This window comes from Prionailurus bengalensis, chromosome B3, assembly GCF_016509475.1.
Source record: "Prionailurus bengalensis isolate Pbe53 chromosome B3, Fcat_Pben_1.1_paternal_pri, whole genome shotgun sequence".
Taxonomy (NCBI): Eukaryota; Metazoa; Chordata; class Mammalia; order Carnivora; family Felidae; genus Prionailurus; species Prionailurus bengalensis.
In genome coordinates this window covers 123277524-123291986 of record NC_057355.1, presented here as the reverse complement: position 1 = coordinate 123291986, position 14463 = coordinate 123277524, and the positions used below count along the sequence as shown (strand labels likewise).

Below are 14463 nucleotides of genomic sequence, written 5' to 3'. Positions count from 1 at the left end.
TCTGGAATGACAGGATTCCTTGGGATGCCTACTTGTCCATTAGGAAAAGTTAATGGAAAACTATAGTAACCAAATACAGGCAGAATCACCAAGAGAGTACATCCTTCAGGAAGGCAGGCTTGGATCATTCCACCAGATAGAATACCCTGAATAGCTGAATGCTGGCTGAGGGCAAAAGGAATAGGAATAGATGGCAGAGGCAGGAAGTTATAATGACCAAAATGTAGTAAACATGCATATATATTCTTCCTGGTTTTGTTAAGTATTTTCTTCCTCTTTCCTCCCCCTGTTATTTTACATAAGGGGTGTTAGTGGCAGCTGACCTTATAATGTAGCCTTTAGAATATCAGATGGATTGTGACTGAACTAGAAGGGGAAAAAACATTCAGCCAGAGATGGGCACCGTGACTGACGACAGAGTGGCTACCTTCTTGTTTGCATTATTTTGTGTAACTATGCTTTCTTTTAGATGGAAGCGTGTTGTTGAATTGTTGCTTCTGGAAATTTAAATATGGACAAAAGGGTACATATGGATGCTGGGAAGCCAAAGGGCTGGATCATATGAGATGCTATCTACTGTCATTCAGCACCCCTTTCAATGCCCTCCCAAATTCTCCCACAGGGAGATATGATATAGAACACAGGGGTTAGAAACTCAGGAACTATACTTCCCAGATTTTCTTCCCAACTGGAAGTTGGGTTTGGTTTCCCAAACAATCAGTTTTTGCCAATGAAGTGTGTTCACAGTGAAACACAAAAGACTAAAGGGATAGAAGCTGTTCTTGATCTGGTTCTGATGGCAGCCAACACACATAGGCTTTGGCCACTGTGAGTTTTGCAATAGTAAGCCTATCACTGGCTTCAGGGCTACAAGGCAGCTGTGACCTTAGCTGTGACTTCCTAGTCTCTGGATGGCAGCTTGGGGCAGTGTGACCAAAAAAAGAGAAAAAAAAAATCATTGCATAATCCTATCATCCTAAATTTGGTTCTTTTAGTCCATCCAGTGGACGCCATCATCTAAGTCCCTTTATTAAATCCCTTTCTGCTTGAAATACCTCAAGTTATTCTGATTCCCTGAAGACTGATAAACTCTTCCATAGTGTTTATACTAATTTGCAATTCTATCGGCAAAGTTGGAAACTGCCACTTTTTCTCATAGCCTAAGCAACACAGTGTATTACTAAACTTTTTGTCTTCTGACTAATCTCTTAGGTGGAAAAGGTATCTTAGTGCAATTTAGTTTGCATTTCATTCATTCAGTGACAATGAACATCTTTCCATGTGTTTAGAAACCATGAGGATAGGGGCACCTGGGTGGCTAGTTGGTTAAGCATCTGACTCTTGATTTTTGGCTCAGGTCATGATCTCAACGTTTGTGAGTTCAAGCCCCGCATCAGGCTCTGCGCTGACAGCACAGAACCTGCTTGGGATTCTCTGTCTCCCTTTCTCTCTATCCCTCCCCTGCTTGTGCTCTCTCTCTCTCTCAAAAATAAATAAACATTTTTTTTAGGGGCGCCTGGATGGCTCAGTTGGTTAAGCGTCTGACTTCAGCTCGGGTCATGATCTCACAGTTTGTGAGTTTGAGCCCCACGTCAGGCTCTGTGCTAACAGCTCAGAGCCTGAAGCCTGCTTCAGATTGTGTCTTCCTCTCTCTCTCTCTGCCTCTTCCCCACTCATGCTCTATCTCTCTCTCTCTCTTAAAAATAAACATTAAAAAATATTAAATAAACTTTTTTTTTTAAGAAGCCATGAGGATTGCTTTCTCTGTGCATTGTGCCACTAGCTTGCTGTCACACAGCTGCAACCTCAAGGCTTGGACCCCAGGCCCCTAATCACACCAGGTCACCAAAGACCTCCATGTTGCCAAATCCAGTTGTCAACCTTTGATTCTTTAATTTATGCTACTAGCAACGTTTAACAAAAATGGCCATGCATCTTCTTTGAGACACTTGCTGTCCTTGGCCTCCAGAGCTCATACTGTCCTCCTTTTCCTAACTCACACTTCTTTTTGTATGTTCCATCTCATCTCCCCAGCTCTGTACTATCTGGTTGCCTTGGGCCTCTCAGGCCTCATGCCTTCTTGGTCGATACCCAATCATCTATGATCTTGCCCAGGCTCATGACTTTCAACATTTCTACACTGAGGGTCCCAAATTTATATCTCTAGCTCCAACCTCTCCTACTCGAAATGACCACTTGATGTTTAAAAGTCATCTCAGACTAACTATGTCCAAACCAAACTCAACTCCTCCCTTACAAAAAAATAGAAACTTTGGGGCACCTGGGTGGCTCAGTCGGTTAAGTGTCTGACTTTGACTCAGGTCATGACCTCATGGTTTGTGAGTTTGAGCCCCACATCAGGTTCTGGGCTCCCTCTCTCTCTGCTCCTCCCCCCCCCCCTCAAAAATAAACAAACATTAAAAAAAATAGAACCTTCGCCTCCCACTGTTCTCAGTTAATAGCACAGCAGCTTCTCACCAGCCACCCAGGCCACAAACCAGGCAAAAACCAGGACTCCTTGATTCCTCTCCCCCATTATTCCTCATCCAATCCTTGGCAACCTACTGGGTCTACTTTAAAGGTCTATCCAGAACAGGATGTTTGCAGTCCCATCATGGGTCCTGGCTTATTGTAGTGGCCTCCAAATGATCTCCCTGCTTTCACTTTTGCCCCCCACCAACTACTCACAGCATCCCTGCCAAAATTATTCCACTAAAACATAAGTCACATATGGGGCACCTGGGTGGCTCAGTGGGTTAAGCATCTGACTTCGGCTCAGGTCACGATCTCACTGTTTGTGAGTTTCAGCCCTGCGTTGGGCTCTGTGCTGACAGCAGAGCCTGGAACCTGCTTCGGATTCTGTGTCTCACTCTCTCTCTCTCTCTCTTCCTCCCCCGCTCGTGCTCTGTCTTTATCTCCCCAAAATAAATAGAGATTAAAAAAAAAAAACATATGTCACATCCAGTCACTCTAGTCAAAACACCCCACTGGATTCCCATATTACTCTAAGTACCTTCCAGCTCTTACAATAGCCTACCAAGCCCTTCTTGATCTGCCCTCCTGGCTAACAAGTCTCCAATCTTACTGCTACTGCTTTCCCTTTCCTATTCTCCACTCCAGCTATACAAGCCTCCTTGTACCTCAGATCCACCAAGCACATGCCAGCCTCAGGGCTTTTGCACTTGCTGTTCCCTCTGCCTGGAATGATCTCCTAGAAGGCCAAGCTGCCAGCTCCCTCATCTCTTAGGGGTTCAAATGCCATCTCATTGAGGCCCCCCTTCTTATTTAACCTAGTCGCTTCTGCCCTCCCTCCAGGAATTCCCACCCCCTCTTCCTGCTTTCTCATCACAGCATGACAAGATTTGAGCCCCTGTCCTCCACCACCACAACCTCTCCCTTCCCAACAGGGTTTGTAAGCTCTGTGAGAATGAGGATTTCAGGCTATTTTATTCTTTGCTAAATCCCTAGCACCTAGAATGGTGCTTGACACATAACAGACACTCTGTAAGTATCTACGTGAATAAATGAATGAATAAAGCTAATATATAGCCGAGAGGACACTCATGTAAACAGAACCAGGAGATGTAGCTTTGGGAAGCCATGGGAGTGGATGAAATTACCTTGGAGGGAGGAGGTAAAGCTACAGACGGGAGATATGAACTCACAAGCCGTGCAAAGTGTCTAACCTGGAGATGAAGAGTTTAGTGAGAACAGGATGAAAATGCTGCAGAGCAGGTGACAGTTAAGAGTAACAGCCAACGCATAAAACACGTCAGGCACCCTATATGTATTAAATTACAACAACCCGATGTGTTCAATACCGTTACTATTCCTAATTTTACAGACAACTAAATGAGTACAAAAGGTTTAAGGACTTGCCCGGGGTCGTTTGGCAAAACTGGGGTCTGAAGCTGGGCTTTAGTCTTTGTGTTTTTACTATGACTTCTTTGATGAGAGCTGATCAGGACTGTACCAAGGTTGTGGACGATCCCATCTCCAGTCTCCATCTCTGTGCTCACCACGAAATATAGGAAGAGCATACATGGAGCGAGGCAATGTGGCCTTCTGAAGGGCGGAAACACGTTACCAGAACAAGCTCTGGGCAGAGGACCAGCATGGGTTCCTGGCCTGGCTTTGCTACTAACTCTTTGGACCTTTGGCCTGGTTACTGAACACTCTGACTGTCCCCTGCCCCATTGTGCAAAGAGTGGGCTGGCTCACATAATCCCTCGAGTTCCTTCTGGCTTGGAAATTCCACGGTCTATAGTCAAGGGAGATAAGCACATAGGACAGAGGCACCTTTCCTGTAACACCAGCTACAAGGCCAAAGGGAAAAATCAATAAATAATTGGGGCCTGCCAGACAGACTTTTCTGATGGAATCGACAGCTCTAAGAAGGTTACTAAGAACTAGGGCCTTGGAAAAGGGAGCTATGGAGAAGCCTGGGCAGCTAAAATGTAGTCCCCATAGGGTGGCGCTGCATGTTTTGGATGCGTGCTCATTACTAGGGTTCTTCTTCTTTTTGGCATTATAATTATTAGTAAAAATAATAATGTTGGAGACTCTACAACATGTCCGGGGAGAGGCCAAGAATAAAATTTAATTCCTGAAAGCCTGGACTGTAGAAAACATAAATCTAAAAAGGAGGAAAATACAGTTAAAACCTAAAAAGAAAAAAATAAGCTGAAGCTTGTGTTGATTTCTCCACACACCTGTCCATAATCTGTGCGTATGCACATGTGCACATACACATGTCCACACGGGCACACCTAGGAGAACATGTGTGTCTCTATATACCCATAGGAGTGGCCAGGTATATATTTTTCTATTGGAGCCTGGCTCTTTAAAATGGGGGATAATGACACTGAAAATTATTCTAAGCTTTTCAAAGACATAAATGACCAAGCTGCCTCCTGACTCCTGAATTACATTACCCAGAAAGAACTTAATAACATGCTATTATCGCTTCTCCTCACTGACAGGATTTCGGGGCTGAAAAGACAAACAAGAAGTACGTTCGTAATCACCAGCACAGTCACCTCTGCCGAGCTGCGACCACGGCTAATTCCAGGGAAGTGCTGTAGGGTGGAAGGAAGCCTGGGGCTGGCAATGCGACTAGGTGCTTGGTAATTGTCACCAGTTCAGTTGAGCTGTCACCAGCTGAGAGGGGGCTACAGGAAGCTCATGGAGCCAACGGAGAATCCCACGGGGTGAAGGGTAGAGAGACTGCATTATGGGAACCAAAATATAATTTCTGAGTTCAACTGACATAATGCACATAAAATTCCTTACAAACTGCAAAAGTGCTCTACCAATGTGACTATGAACAGAAAGGGGCATCATTAAAGGGTCTTGTTTGGTTAGGGCTGCCATGTACAGCTGTATAGGCTGTGTACTGCTCAACTTCTGAAAATGTCATTAGTCTATGAGAATGGTGCCCCCTGGAATTGTGCGTTGTGGCAGCTCTGTAAGTTGACGTAGGGCTTAGTTAGCTGATGAAGTCCACTATAGGGGCTGCTGTTTTTCCTCCTGGATAATGCTTAAGTCCCAGTGATGAACCATCCAAGTGTGCTTCAGGGTAATTAAAAGGCAATTACAATTAAGATCCTTGAGGACAGGAGTCATGTCTTATTCACTCAGTACCCTGAATCTTGTGACTGGTATATAAGTGTTCATAAAAAAGTTTGTTAAAAATAAGAACGGATGGATATTGAATGAATGAATCAGATAGAGACTCATGGGGGTCAACTCCTGGGGAAAATCAGTTATAGTGATCACAGAATCTGTTTAGCTCAGAAAGTGCAACTGCACATTCCATGTCTCCTCTTCCATGACTTGGATTATGACAAGGCTTTAGTGAAGGGCCGTGGACATGTCATGAGTTCAATAAGAGTTTGTTCAAGATTTATGAGGTACCTCACCCAACGGTAGGTGCTATTGGCTCGTATAGTGGTGATAACAGCGGGGTCAGCAAACAGAGCATAGGTCATGATCCCTGCCATCAAGGATCTTACAATTTAGACAGTTTAGTCAGATATAGGTTTATGGAGAAGTGAAGTAATGCTATCAGGTAGTATGTCCCAAATATCAAGGAAGAGCAAAGATGATAAGTATCATAGGAGTTCAGGGCAGAAAGCACAGGATATCTGCTCTGCCACCTGCTGTATGGTCATGAGAAAATTACTTAACTGTTCTGTCCCTCTCCAAGCTTGTAAGACTGATGTAAGACTAATCATGCTTACCATGCAAGGTCCTTAAACAAAAGAGTAAAACTGGTAAGTATTTAAAGCCCAGTGCCTGGCACGTGGTAGAACTTCCCAGAATGTTGGTTCCTATATAAGAACTTTTCAGTCACAAGTGACAGAATACCAGCTGATCCCAACTTAAGCCAAAAAGGGAGGTGGGGTGGTATTTTTATATATACTCACAAAGTGAAGCTGCAAAGGCTTCAGGCATAATGGTATCCAGGAGCTCAACTGATATCACTAGTGCTCTGCCTGCATTTCCGTTTCTCAGACAAGATTTCTCTAGGGATAGGAATAGCTGTCAGCAGTCAGGGTCCAGCTTAGCCTCAGAAGGAAGAGCTTCTCTCCCCAGAAATTGGGAGGAGGAAAGTCTCAGGGAGCACTCCGACTGGTCCGGCACAGCTCATCCAACCATGTCTTACCCAATGAATATGGTCAGAGGAACGAGATGACCCAGTTGATGAGGGCTGGGTTGTGTGCAGACTCGTGTGTATGGGGATGGGGGGGGTGGGGGGGTGAGCTCTATCTAAACCACCTGCAATGAATTTGAGAGAGAAAGGGCTAGTTCTTGAGTGTGCTTAGAAGAAATAAATAAAAGAGCTGCATGTTTCTACCAAAAGTAGGAGAGCTCGTAGTTCTTTACAGAAGCAAAAAAAAAAATATTTCTATTGGTTTCATATGCAAACACTATGTGTATGCGTACAAATTCCCATAGTAGCTGCACAGAGATGGAACCCACCTGACCCCTGGAGCCGGGACTTTGCGACCCCTGGCGAGCAGGCAAAGTGTTGCAGTCACTCACCGCGAGGGGGCGGGCAGGAAAGCTCACCAGATGGGGTCTCTAGCGGCTTGGGGGAGGTCAGAAGCCGAGCCCTGGTTTGAGGGGAGACGGTGGCATGGGAAGGGCAGGGAGGCAGTGCGGAGCCCCGGCTGGGCTGACCTCCCGTCTTCTGTGCCTCAGACTCGTTTCTGCAGGGGCTACGGAGGGTCCCACTGTCTACTCCGGACACGCGCTGGGCCAGGGACGTCCTAGCCCCCAGAAAGAGGCGCGGGCGACACCTAACCGCTCGCGGTCAGAGCAGCGCGGAGCGTCCCCTCGGAGACACGAGCAGCCCGGGTGGCCATGACCGCCGATCGCGATCGCCGGCCAGGGACTGGGCCAGGCGTCCGCACGACCTCACCGCCACCACACAGGCCCGCCAGCCCCCCTGAGACGCCGCGACAGCCTCCTCCCCTAACGCTCTGTTCCCCTTTCGCGTCTTGAAAAGAAAAGGGGGTGGGGGTGGGGGTGTACTGTTTACCTAGCATCCTGTTACTGTGGCCTTGAGTAACCAAGCATTTGTGTCACAGAGCGGGCGGGGGAAGGGGCGCGGAGAGCGGGAAAGAAAGAGGGAGAGGAATCAAGCCCGGCATAAAATTTGCCATCACAATCGTCATTTCAAATCATTTATCATGCATTCGTTTGTCAGTGCATATCTATCTAAACTCTGTTTAGGACACGGCAGTTAAGCGAACAGGCCCCAGAGTGGGAATGCACAGGTCCACACCCCAGCTGTCCTCTGCGCAGCACCTGGCATTTAGAAACTATTAATGCCATCGGCTTTATGGTGCTCATAAGCACCACAAAGTGTTTGTGAGGGGCTGCCCTCAACAAGGCCCAAAGTATCTCAACTCCAACCTAGAAACGCATTTTGGAGTAAACGTATTTTGGAGTATTTGTAAAAATATCTACCAGACTGCCCTAGGCATGTGGAAATCACGTGATGTCATAGACTGATTCTAACATGGCCCCCAAGATCCCCCCACCCCCAATACAACCCTACACGTCTTGTATAACCCGCTTCCTTTAGATGTGGGTGAGACTGTGAATATGATGTCACTTCATAATTCTGTTATGTTAAAGGATTTTTGCAGTATCGTTGATTCAGAACTCACCCAAATAGAGATTATCCTGGTGGGCCTGGCTTAATCAGGTGAGCCCTTAAGTGGACGGAGTCCTTCTGAAGTTAGACACTTTCCTGCCTTAAAGAAGCAAACAGACATGTTGTAAACTGCCTGTGGAAACTGCCTGTGAGAGCTGAGGGCCTCAATCCTCTAATCACAAGGAACTGAATTCCGCCAACAACCTGAATGAACTTGGAAGAGGACCCCAGGCCTGGAAAAAGAACACAGCCAGGCTGACACTGTCCAGCCTTGAATGTGGCCTTGTGAGACCCTAAGCAGAGCATCCAGTTAAGCTTCTGGACTCCTGAGCCACAGAAAGTAGGAGAAAAAATGTCTGCCATCTTTATTCTCTCTGTAGTAATTTGTTACACAGAGTAGAAAGTTAATATACATTCTAAATCTACTCAAAGCCTTGTTGAATTTGGTTTAAAAATGGGGTGTGCCTGAATGCATATGCTAGAGAGAAAGAGCATTCAAAATTTAAAAGATGGTCCCACTAGTTTGGGATCATAATAAAAAATATGGACTATTGGGGTGCCTGGGTGGCTCAGTCGGTTAAGCATCCAACTTCGGCTCAGGTCATGATTTCATGGTTCATGGATTCAGCCCTGCATCGGGCTCTGTGCTGACAGCTCAGAGCTTGGAGCCTGCTTCAGATTCTGTATCTCCTCTCTCTGCCCCTCCCTGGCTCGCTCACTCTCTCTCTCTCAAAAATAAATAAACATTTAAAAAAATTGTTTTTAAGTATGGACTATCATTCATTATTTTCTGAGCACCTACTCACTGTCTGCAAGGCAGTAGACCAGGAATTTAATCAGGATTTGAAACCAAAACTGGAAATTTATTACTGCTACCACCTGAGAAAATTAAAGGGAAAATGTTTAATATTGAAATATAAGGCTTCCTTCAAACCGAGAAACAGACTCTTGACTACAAAGAACAAAGTTACCGGAAGGGGTGGGAGGGATGGGTGAAATGGGTGATGGGGATTAAGGGGGGCACTTGTGACGAGCACTGGGTGATATATGTACATGTTGAATCACTATATTGTACACATGAAACTAATATTACACTGTATGTTAACTAACTGGAATTTAAATAAAAACTTTAAAAAATATATCAGGCCTCCTTAAGTCATGCTCATCAGAGTGTATGCTTGTCAAGGATGAGCTTGAGATAGTGAGTGAATACTAGTAATAGTAATATAATAATAGTAATAGAAGGCAGACCCAGAATTTTAATCCAGCTCTGTGTCCCAAATTCCATGCAAATAAACTTTGTGAAACACCTTCCATCTGGCAGGAGGCCCCTTCGCCTCCTATCCCCTTCACCCCCACCTGCCAGAGGATGTGTGCCCTTATCTGTGTCCCGCCCACCCCACCCCACCCCCAGATTTCCTCCAGAAACAATAGAAAACAAGAAATTCAAGCTACACAGAAACACACGCCCGGCATAACTGGAAGGCAGAGAATTGCCTAAAACTTCAAAACCACCATAAACAAACAAAGCAGACATGATTTCCCACTGAGAGATCTTGCACACCCCTGCTTCACCGGCACAAGGCTCTGCTATGAGCTAGGATGAGCCTGCGGCATGGCGTCTGGGGGAGAAGAAGGGGCACAGGAAGGGACAGGCACCCTTTGACAGTTGGAGGGCCCAGCAAGCCAAAAGAGAAAACAATTAGAAGCATATTATAGATGCTTTAGCAAATGGAAGATGTGGCAGAGTTGTGGCACATTAAGATATCTGCACTCCTCAGTGATGGGATCCTCCCCTTCCCCATTTCCTGTCCACCTTCCTCCTCCCCAGGGTCACCATCTCAGGGCCACCAGGCTTCTCTCCGCTGAATGCCCGGGAAAAGTTAAGGCTTCCAGAAGGGGTGGTTGGGGAGGGAATCTCTTCCTGGCATTTGATTTCAAACAGCGAGCTATTTGGATCTTCCCTCAGGGAATGTAATAGACTCAAAACTTAAGCGAAGGATCTGGGAGAAATATTCGGAGTAAGAACAAGACTCCCCCGCCCTTCTATGCTCTCTGCCACTTTCTCCAACCCAACCCCGACTAAAAAAAAAAAAAAAAAAAAAAAAAAAAATCCAGTCTGGTAGGAGGGGAGATGGCCAAGAAAAAATTATAAAAGCTGAGTTATCACTGGGTCCCAGACTGGAGTCCTAAACCCTCTTCCTTGCTATTTTATGTCTCAGGATTCCAGAGGGGTGTGAGGTCAGAGGACACATGTGGCCACCTACTAAATCAGACTCTGCATTTAACAAGAATGCATAATGAGGTTCCCGTAGGAAGGCCTTCTGTGACAGACAGAAAAGAGCCGAGAGAGAGAAAGAGAAAGAGAGAGAGAGAGGAGAAGGTTATGAATGGAAAGACCAGTGCCATGATTAAGAGTACCTTAGGGGGAAGATGTTCATAGCATCTATTAATTTCTTAACTAATTATTATATGACAAAGAAAAAAACCAGAGATGCCTACGATTGAATATGTGTCACCTGCATCAAACAAGCCTGTCTGATCCCCGAGTGTGGCACATGTAAGGTTTTTAGCATATAAACATTCATAAGTGAACTACTAGGCCAGCAGGACTTACCCACCTACCCTTGCCCCTACCCCATGTCCCTAGGGGGCCTTTCATGACAACCCTAGCCCCCACCCCATCCTCCCACCTCAGGAGAAATTGACCATTTCCTACTTTATTCCTAGCGCGAAGTAGGCGCTCAATAATTGTGTGCCAAATAATGAAAGTGTTGTGCTAGCAGGCTTTGATCAATTAGTAATTGTAATTGAAGCTGAATGTAATTAATTATATGATTTTGGGCTGTTCAGGTTTAATTCTACTAAAATTACATCATGAAAACAGGGCTGGTAGAAGGATTTCAGATAGAAAGGAGCTGTGACTGAAGCTTCCGTGTACAGTATGGTGCAGGCTGAGTTGGCCCCCTTGCCAGCAATAAAAGATTCACGCAGCCACATAACTAAGGGGTTCTGATCTTGAATCCCATTTGGATGCAGAATCCAAAATCAAGGCCTATGCTACAATACCAAGTTTACGGAGCTGTGGGCACGCTCTGCTATGGACTCTGCTTAATTTGGGGACATTAATTTGCCTTGATCCATTTCTACTGCTGCATGTTTTCCATTTTTCATGCCATGTGAATTTCTTTTCAACTCTCACAGCCCCAGAGGGTGTTAGAGCTAAAGAAGGATCTTTGGGGGAATCTTTAGAACAATGGTTTTTAGCCCAGTCAGACCTAACACAGCGTTTTTACAACAAATATTTTGTATTGCCCCTTCCCATCTGAAATGAAATCCATAGAAACTATAATCTACCTACATAACTATATATATGATTTTTTCAAAGTCAGATCGATACAGGTGAGTTGTAATGATCATTCAAATGCAGGTCCAATGCAGGTGAACAATAATTCCTAAAGAAACCAATCAGCCCTCAATTCTCATGGCAATTACATTTCTGGAAAATGTAATGGTATTAAAACCATGCAAAAAAAAATGCTTTACCTTTACATGTAAAACTGAGTTAGGTTGTAGACTCAGTTCATTATAAATATGATTTTCATCACACGAATATCCTATGGGACATCTGGAAATCACACAAGGTCAAAGGAAAATTCTTTGTTGAGTGAGGCTGTGCTGCCCCCAGGAAGACATCTAGCATCCTCAACCCCACCAGCTCAATGCCAGTAACAACCCCCAGTCATTGTGACAACCAAAACTGTTTCCAAGCACTTCCATGAAGTGCCTGGGGGTAGTAGCACCCCCACTGAGAACCACTGATTATAACTGAGAAGTCAGAGGTGGGGGAGGGGGAGATTTGCCCTAAGTGACCAGCTGGTCAGCAGCACTCCAGGTCTCTGGATTCCCATTGCAGGATCCCTCCTGGCTCCTTGCTGCAGCTCCCCAAGATGAACAGGGTCAGAGGAGATCCAGGTTTTGCTCAGAAATCCTTTGGGTTCCAATGCAGAAACTCAGGATGGCTCTGCAAACCCCAGAAGATCAAACTGCCTGCAAAAGAAAACACCGCCATGCAGTGTTGATAAAGTCCTCTAAGCTAGGGAATGACATCACAATGCCTTTAAATCAATCTGTCCAAATGAGCCCAAGATGTCTCTTTCCCCATCACCAGAAAGCTAGGAACGTTCTGTCAGTGTGGAGAAGTTAACTTGTTTGTCCTCCTGTGTTCGCTAATGAGAGCCCTGAAACTATCACAGGTAAAGAAAGGATCCAGCTTTGAGAGCAAGAGTAGCAACTGGGCGTTTGCCAACACTGTTCCATCAGTAGCAGTTGACTGGTATGCTGTGCTAAGAAGGGTTCTAGAATCACATCCCAGCTCAAACCAAAAGGATGCAGTGATCACTTCAGAGTTTGCGCTGGCCATGGTAGGGGTTGGCAACACCATGCTGTATTGCCATACCTGTTTTCGAACCCCAGACAAATCCAGTGTACTTGCCTAGGTCAGAAGCTCATTAGTTTTACCAACGGCAGTCTATTTCATTCCATCTAATTCTTTAAAATTTCAGGCAAATATCTCCATCCTGATGGTTGACACAGTTCAATCGTGAGATAATCTGCTATGAGTGGTGGTACTAGGACCCTGCCTCAGAATCTTACTCCCTCACTCAGTACACACAAGCTCAGTGTGTTATACACCAGTCATTGGCAAGCCTCTTGCGTTGCGCATAAGAATCATCCTTTTTCAAGGTCCCAAATTCATAAAGTAATAGGCATCACACAAAACTCAACATGAGTATCCACCATTTTCCACCTGAAATTAATGTACCCTTAGGTAAGGGATCAAGATGACACAGTACATAATGACTGATTGTAACTAGAGCCTTCGATATTTCTTGCTAGGACAACTATCTTTTGGGTACAAGTGTCTTTTAGACAAAATGGCTAAATATTGTTTATGTTTAACTTTTTTTAGGTTTATTTATTTTGAGAGAGAGAGAGAGAATGGCAGGGGTGGGGCAGGCAGAAGAGAGGGAGAATGAGAACCCCAAGCAAGCTCCACATTGTCAGCACGGAGCCCGATGCAGGGCCAAACTCACAAACAATGAGATCATGACCTGAGCTGAAATTAAGAGACACTTAACTGACTGAGCCACCCAGGGACCCCCAGAAATATTGGTTATCTTTAAAGTCAATGAAAGTAGGTGACCTAGAAAAAAGACAGCTAGAAGAACACGAAATGATCATTCTAAAAAGCTTCCTGGGTCTCCTGGGTGGCTCAGTTGGTTGAGCATCTGACTCTTGATTTCGGTTCACATCGTGATCCCAGGGTCGTGGGACTGATCTCCCCTCCTTCCCCCAACTCTGCCTCATCAGGCTCAGGGCTGAGAATGGGACTTGCTTAAGATACTCTCTCTTTCTACTTCTGCCCCTCCACCACTCACACAGTCCCTCCCTCTCAATAGATAGATGATACATTATAGACAGACAGACAGACAGACAGACAGACACAGACAGGACAAAAAAAGCTGCCTGGGGCATCCGGGTGACTCAATCAGTTAAACATCTGACTTGGGCTCAAGTCATGGTCTCCTGGTTCGTGAGTTCAAACCCCCATCAGGCTCACTGCTGTCAGCATGGAGCCTGCCTCAGATCCTCTGTCCCCCTCTCTCACTTATGTTTTCTCAAAAATAAACATTTTTGGGGCGTCTGGGTGGCGCAGTCGGTTGAGCGTCCGACTTCAGCCAGGTCACGATCCCGTGGTCCGTGAGTTCGAGCCCCGCGTCGGGCTCTGGGCTGATGGCTCAGAGCCTGGAGCCTGTTTCCGATTCTGTGTCTCCCTCTCTCTCTGCCCCTCCCCCGTTCATGCTCTGTCTCTCTCTGTCCCAAAAATAAATAAACGTTGAAAAAAAAAAAAACAAAAACAAAAACAAAAAAACATTTTTTAAAAAGTTGCCTGTATAATGCATTGAGGAGGGCACCTGTTGGGATGAGCACTAGGTGTTGTATGGAAACCAATATGACAATAAATCATATATATATATAAAAATATATATAAATCATATATATATATAAATATATATATATATAAAGAAATACAAAATTAAGCCAAATGCTCTTAAGTGAACTGGTTTTAAAAATCTTAAAAATGGGGGAACCGGGGTGGCTCAGACAGTTAAATGTCCAACTCTTGATTTGGGCTGTTTATGATCTCACAGTTTGTAACTTTGAGCCCCGAGTCAGGCCCTGTGCTGACAGGGAAGAGCCTGTTTGGGATTCTCTCTCTCATTCTCTCTCTG

General features: G+C 45.2%; 1 long non-coding RNA gene across 1 annotated transcript in view; it reads right to left on the bottom strand.

The window, feature by feature from the left end:
• LOC122469396 overlaps positions 1-8747 on the bottom strand; it is a 50391-nt gene extending 41644 nt beyond the window's left edge. The window contains exon 1 of the long non-coding RNA XR_006293452.1: positions 6985-8747. This is a non-coding gene — a long non-coding RNA (uncharacterized LOC122469396). The remainder of the gene's footprint in view (positions 1-6984) is intronic.
• Between the last annotated feature and the right edge of the window lie 5716 nt (positions 8748-14463).